Raw genomic sequence first — 6142 nt, 5'->3', positions numbered from 1 at the left:
TTGAGAATTTCTAAATTATAAATTTAATTACCTTAATAATTATAGGGCTACTTAAATTATTGATTTCACATTGCACAAATTGTGGTAGTTTGTGGGGTTTCTTTCTTTGAGGAATTGTTCCATTTGATCTAAGCGGTCAAATATATGTATGTAGAGCTGTTTACAGTACTATCTTATTATCCTTTTTTATGTCTATACAGTCTGTTGTGATATTTGCTGTTTCATTCCTGATATTGACAATTTGTCTTTTCCCTTTTTTGTCAGTCTTACTATAAGTTTGTAATTATATTTATTGTTTCAAAGAACCAGCCCTTTGTTTCGTTGGTTTGCTCTATTGTTTTTGTTTTCAGTTTCATAGATTTCAGCTCTTTATTACTTCCTTCCTCCTGCTTGCTTTGGGTTTATTTTTCAGGTTATTGAAGTGGAAACCTTCATTATTGATTTGAAGCTTTATCTCTTTTCCAATGTACACACTTAATGCTATAAATTTCCCCATAAGCTCTGCTTTAGTTCTGTCTTGCAAATTTTATGTTTTCATTTTCACTCCATTCATTTTTTTTAAATTTCCCTTGTGACTTCCTTCGTGACCATGGAATATTCAGAAGTCTATTGTTTAGCTTCCAAGTGCTTGAGATTTTCCTCTTATTTTTAATTCTATTTCATTCTGGTCATAGAACACACTCTATGTCTTTTCAATTCTTTTAAATTTGTTGAGATTTGTTTTATGGCCCAAGATATGGTCTATCTTGGTATATGTTCCATGGATACTTGAAAGGAATGTGTATAATGCTGGGTGGAATATTCTATAAATGTCCATTAGATCCTGTTGATTGATGGTGTTATTCTATATTCTTGCTAGTTTTCTGTCCAGTTGTTTTATGAATTGTTGAGAGGTGCTGAATCTCCAACTGTAATTGTGAATTTTTCCATTTCTTTCAATTATATATTTTGCTTCACATATTTTGCACTCTGTTGTTTGTATATACACATTGTTTGGTATATGCTTTTAGAATTGCTGTCTTCTTGGTGGATTGACACTTTTATCATTATATAATGTCCCTCTCTGTCTCTGTCAAATTCCCTTCCTCTGAAGTCTACGTGCTGATATTAATATAGCCACTTCTGCTTTCCTTTGATTAATTTTTACATATCTTTTCCATCCTTATTTTTAATTTGCCTTTATCATTATATTTAAAGTAAGTTTCTTGTTGACAGCATATAGTTGGGTCACTCTGCTCATCACCTCTGTTGTTTAATTGGTATACTTAGATTATTAACATATAATACAATTCTCTATATGTTAGGGAGTAAGTCTGCCATATAATTTCTTGTTTTCTGTTTGTACTCTATGATTTTTATTTGTTTTTTCCTACCTTCCTGTAAGTTAACTGAATACTTCTTAGAATTTCATTTTGAGTTATCTATAGTGTTTTTAGGTTTATATTATTGTATAGCTTTTTAGTGATTACTCTAGATATTACATTATATATCACTTACAATGGTCTACTAGTGACATCATTTTACCAGTTCAAGTATAGGAACTTTATCTCCCATCACCCTTCCCTATTTATAATATAATCATCTTAAATATTTCCTCTATATATATTTAGAACCACATCAGTGTTACAATTTTTCTCCAACCATCATTTACAATTCAGAAAACTTAAGAAGAAAACGAAAGCTAGTTATATTTACACATATTTTTGTTCGCCATGCTCTTTCTTCCTTCCTAATGTGCTAAGATTTCTTCTTTTACCATTTCCTTTCTGTATGGAGAATTTCTTTTAGCCATTCTTTTAGGGTAGGTCTACACGTGACAAATTCTCCCAGTTTTCCTTCAGCTGAGAATGTCCAAATTTCCCCTTCATTCCCGAAGGATATTTTCACTGGTATTCATTATGGGTTGACAGTTCTTTTCTTTCAAATCTGAAAAATATTATGCCACATTCCCACAGCCTCCATAGTTTCTGTTGAGAAAATAGGCTGTCATTCAAACTGTTTATCCCCTGTAGGTGTCATTTTTATTTAACTGCTTTCAATATTTTTTGCCTTTAATTTCCAGAAGTTTAATTATAATATATTGTGGCATGGATTTCTTCATGTTTATCCTGTTTGGGACTCACTCTGCTCTTGAATCCACTGATTTTCATCTCTTACCAAAATTTTGGGCAGATGTTTTCAGCCATTTTTCTTTAGTGTTCTCTTAGCCCCACTTTCTCATCTTCTGATATATTATTGATAACAAAGTGTTAGATCTTTTGTTATAATCCAACAGGTTCCTGAGGCTCTGTTCATTTCTTTCATTATATTTTCTCTTTCATTCAAACTGAGTAGTTTGTACTATTTTATCTCCAGTTCACTGATTCTTCCCTCTGTCCCTTCCATTCTACTGGTGAGACACCCACTGAGCTTTTTATTTTGGTTATTGTATTTTTCAGTTTCCAATTTTCCATTTGGCCCTTCCTTATATTACCATTTCTTTGCAGAGGCTTTCTACTTTTCCATTTGATTCAGTGTTTGGAATTGCTTATTGGAGCATTTTTTCCATGACTGCTTAAAAATCTTTGTCAGATAATTCTAATATCTCTCTCGTCTTAGATTTGGGATCTATTGTCTTTTTTTTCAGTTTGAAATATTCCTGGGTCTTATTATGATGAGTGATTTTCAACGAAAACCTGAATATTTTTGCATTATGTTATGAGACTCTGAACTGTATTTTAACCTTCTGCTTTAGCTGGCTTTCTGTGATACTGTTTCAGCAGAAGGGACCATGCTGCTTAGTTACTGCCAGGTGGAAGAAGTCTGGGTTCACAAAAGTGTCTGTTACACCTAAGGGAGGTGACTCATTGTTTACTTCTGGATGAATATGAGCATTCTGGGTAGGGTTCTTCACATAATCTCCACTGACACCATGGTGGTGGTGGTCTTATTACTGCTAGGTGTTGGTGAAAGATCTGACACTCCTTTAGATGTCCACTGACATCATCCCAGTAGAGAGGGAAGGGCCCCTTATTACTGCTGGGTAAGTGTGGAAGTTCCCTATACGGTCTCCACTGGCACCATGGTGGATGGGGGCTCATTACTGGCCAGCAGACTTCAGTCCTGGCTCCTTATCTGACTTTCTCTGACACCACCACAGCTGTGGGTGTTGAGGTTCATGAGGGTGGAAGTCTAGGCTACCCTCTTCCAGATGTGGATGGAGGTAGAATCACAAGTTTTTCTATGATGCTCAGCTGGAATAGAATGGTTATCATTCATATATATATATATATATATATATATATATACACACATATACATATATATATATATATATATATATAAACATATATACGGTTTTTGTTTGGCTACCCTCCCCTTTTCTTGTTCCTTTGGCTAAAGAGTGCAGGCTTTGGTTGGGTTTGTTTGCTTGCTTTTTTGTCCACACCTGTTGGCATTTCCGGGTTGCTGGCTTCTTAGCTCCAAGCCTGAGACAGATGAGGGAAAAAAGAAAACACAGAGAATATACCATGGTGTCATTCTTTGAGTCTGAGGGTTCCTAGCTGGTCTGCCTTAGTCTCTCCACTTTTCAGAGTTTTGGGTTTTTAAATGTTTGTTTTATATATGATGTATAGGATCTTTAGATGTACATAGCAGGAAAAAAAGTACATCCGATCCAGAAGTCTCATCTCTGTTTTTGTATTTAAAGTCTCTTGCCCGGGCGTGGTGACTCACGCCTGTAATCCTAGCACTCTGGGAGGTCGAGGTGGGAGGATCGTTTCAGCTCAGGAGTTCGAGACTAGCCTGAGCAAGAGCGAGACCCCGTCTCTACTAAAGATAGAAAGAAATTATCTGGACAACTAAAAATATATAGAAAAAATTAGCCGGGCATGGTGGCGCATGCCTGTAGTCCCAGCTACTTGGAGGCTGAGGCAGAAGGATCGCTTGAGCCCAGGAATTTGAGGTTGCTGTGAGCTAGGATGACGCCACAGCACTCACTCTAGCCCGGGCAACAGAGTGAGACTCTGTCTCAAAAAAAAAAAATAAAATAAAGTCTCTTGTAGCTGAGTGCAGTGGTGTATACCTGCAATTCCAGCTACTTGGGGGGCTGAGGTGAGAGGATTGTTTGAGTCCAGCAGTTGGAGTCCAGCTTGGACAACACAGTGAGACCTCATCTCAAATTAATTAAAGTCTCTTGTATTAGCACATATTTGAGTCTTGCCCTTATTTTTTTTATTATTTTTTTTTATCACTCTCATAATCTCTGCTTTTAATTGGAGTGTTGAGTCTCTTTAATGTTTTGGTGGACTTTAGGTCGGCCATTTTGCCATTTATTTTCTATTTGTCTCTTTTTTTTCTTCCTTCTCCTTTCTTGCTCTCCTAAGTGTCGTTAAAGAATAAAAAAAAATTATCCAAACACTTGTCAAAGATGGTAAAGCAGACTTTGTTTAAAATTCTGACTCCATCAAGAACAAGTGTTGTTTATAACCAAGGAGCAAGGCTGGGTAAGTGGATGGAAAATTGCTAAGAGCAAACATGAAGGATAAGGGTTTTCTGGCTATACCAACCAATTTACAATAAAAATAACAGCAACTAGAGAGGCAAATCATAAATCTCAGGAGGGGTATTTCCAAGAATCTCACTGCAAATACCCAAAAATGAAATGTTAAAAACTTTTCCACTGTGGCTCATTCCTGTAATCCTAGCACTCTGGGATGCCGAGGCGGGAAGATCACTTGAGGACAGGAGTTTGAGACCAGCCTGAGCAAGAGCAAGACCCTGTCTCTATTAAAAATAGAAAAAGTTAGCAGGGCATAGTGGTGAGTGCCTGTAGTCGCAGCTACTTGGGAGGCTGAGGCAGGAGGATCACTTGAGCCCAGGAGTTTGAGGTTGCTGTGAGATAGGCTGACGCCATGGCACTCTAGCCTAGGTGAAAAAGCAAGACTGTCTCAAAAAAAAAAAAAGCAAAATAAAAAAAGCTTTCCTTTTGAGTTTGAGAATAAGGCAAGGACCTCCACCAACACATCTCTTAAACATAGCAATGGGCCTGGCGCGGTGGCTCACGCCTGTAATCCTACCACTCTAGGAGACCGAGGTGGGAGGACTGCTTGAGCTCAGGAGTTCGAGACCAGCCTGAGCAAGAGCGAGACGCTGTCTCTACTAAAAATAGAAAGAAATTAGCCAAACAACTAAAAATAGAAAAAATTAGCCAGGAACGGTGGAGTGTGCCTGTAGTCCTAGCTACCTGGGAGGCTCAGGCAGGAGGATTGCTTGAACCCAGGAGTTTGAGGTTGCTGTGAGCTAGGCTGACGCCACGGCACCCTAGTCAGGGCAACAGAGTGAGATTCTGTCTCAAAAAAAAAAAGAAAAAAAAAAAACATAGTAATGGATTGCCCCTAGCTAGTGGAGCAAACTAGGAAAAAGAAATAATATAGAATTGGAAAGGAAGAAATTGTGATTCTTCAGAGATGTTATGAGTATATATGTAGAAAATAAAAAGGAATACAAATTATTAGAGTTAGTGAAGTTAACAAGGGTGCTGATTCATGGTCAACACACAAAAATTTGTTGTATTTCTGTATATAAAAGGTAGCAGATGGACGGGCGCGGTGGCTCACGCCTGTAATCCTAGCACTCTGGGAGGTCGAGGCGGGTGGATTGTTTGAGCTCAGGAGTTCGAAACCAGCCTGAGCAAGGGCAAGACCCCGTCTCTACTAAAAATAGAAAGAAATTATCTGGACAACTAAAAATATATAGAAAAAATTAGCCGGGCATGGTGGCGCATGCCTGTAGTCCCAGCTACTCGGGAGGCTGAGGCAGAAGGATTGCTTGAGCCCAGGAGTTTGAGGTTGCTGTGAGCTAGGCTGACGCCACGGCACTCACTCCAGCCCAGGCAAGAGAGTGAGACTCTGTCTCACAAAAAAAAGCTAGCAGAATATGAAATCTTAAAAGATCCCATTTGCAATTCATTAAATAGTAAATGCCTAGCAATAAATCTAACAAAAGATGTGCAAAACCTTTACACATAAATCTAAAACATTATTGACAGCAATTAAAAAAATGAAGCATATAGGCTATAGAATTGTAAGACTCAGTATTATAAATGTATCAATTTGCATCAAACTATTCTAGCATTAGAAAATCCCTTCAGGGTATTTGGGGA

The sequence above is a fragment of the Propithecus coquereli genome, unplaced genomic scaffold (genome assembly GCF_000956105.1).
Source record: "Propithecus coquereli isolate 6110/MARCELLA unplaced genomic scaffold, Pcoq_1.0 Scaffold44, whole genome shotgun sequence".
Classification (NCBI taxonomy): Eukaryota; Metazoa; Chordata; class Mammalia; order Primates; family Indriidae; genus Propithecus; species Propithecus coquereli.
Note: the sequence above shows the minus strand (reverse complement) of the source record.